The sequence below is a fragment of the Penaeus monodon genome, chromosome 22, assembly GCF_015228065.2.
Source record: "Penaeus monodon isolate SGIC_2016 chromosome 22, NSTDA_Pmon_1, whole genome shotgun sequence".
In the NCBI taxonomy this organism is placed as follows: domain Eukaryota; kingdom Metazoa; phylum Arthropoda; class Malacostraca; order Decapoda; family Penaeidae; genus Penaeus; species Penaeus monodon.
In genome coordinates, this window is record NC_051407.1 from 5,936,606 (window position 1) to 5,937,730 (window position 1,125).

Genomic DNA, 1,125 nt, shown 5'->3' on the forward strand with positions numbered 1-1,125 from the left:
GTGGCGGAGGGGAGCGTCGTGGGAGCTGTGGACGTATGGCCTCGTCTCTGTACTGCGGCCACCGTGTCTCCAGCTGCAAGGGAGGAAGGCGTTAGAACCGTAAGGAAGATTAATAATTGGTTGGACCACAGAGGAAGATAATGTAATGCTCACGTAATGTAATGCTGGACAAAAGTGGGTGACACGAACATGAGGCTAATTAGTAATGGCGAAGAGCGTGGTGGGTGATAGTCTACTATTTACTAGTACAGTGAAAGAGTGGGGAGGTACGTTTGGGTTAGTCTATTTACGTTGTGAAAAAGCTTTTGTTAGTCCAATCGTATAATGGCGGAGTGACGGTATTAATCATTTACTATTACTGTAAAAGCATAGGGATATAGTTATAGAGTGTATTATGAAAGAAGGTGGTACTATGTGACTGTATGAAATATTATTGTTCTGCTTGTGTTGTGAAAGAATGGTGGTACAAGTACTATTACGAAAACATAGTGGTATTAATAATTTACTAAGAACAGGGACTACTGCAAGTTTTAGTACATAGTCTCTGGACGTATTATTGATTTAGCTGCTTGTGTTACTTTAGTCACAGAAAAATGATCTCATTTGCTATGTTTGTGTCAAAGAGAAATGAAACCATTGCTTTATTGTATTAGTTAAATTTACTGTCTGGAAGTCGGGAAAAACGATAATATACTTAGTCTTGAGAAACGAAATTTAAAATAATATGTAATGAAAATCACCAACGATAAATACCCTAGACAATCACAAAACAAGTGTTACAGTATCAACGCTTTTACACGCATTAAGGACCCATACTAGAGTATTAGAAAACAAACACTGGCTTTGGGTTTACTGATGCGTATGTTCATTTAATAAAGAGTGAAACAGGCCCAAAGCAAACTAGCATCTCCAGAACTGTTTCGGTTGAAACACTTGTGATGTTATTAATTGGTTTAGTATTGCTAAAGGCCGCGGTAGATGGACAGTCTATTGATGTTAAATGCTGATGGAGGGTAAAAGGTACACGTTTGGGACTGTTGTACATAACGGCTTAGTTTAGTACCGTCCATGTTTTTGATACTAGTAGTTAACTGGTTCATCAAAGTTTATTAACGAGTCTAGGAC

General features: G+C 38.3%; 2 protein-coding genes across 2 annotated transcripts in view; both read right to left on the reverse strand.

Annotated features, from left to right (window-relative positions):
• Positions 1–1,125, reverse strand: part of LOC119586845 (peroxisomal sarcosine oxidase-like) — a 43,783-nt gene that overhangs the window by 25,268 nt on the left and 17,390 nt on the right. The gene's annotated exons all lie outside the window — the stretch shown is intronic.
• The window catches only part of LOC119586846, a gene marked incomplete at its 5' end in the record, with an annotated part of 53,513 nt that overhangs the window by 313 nt on the left and 52,075 nt on the right, over positions 1–1,125 (reverse strand).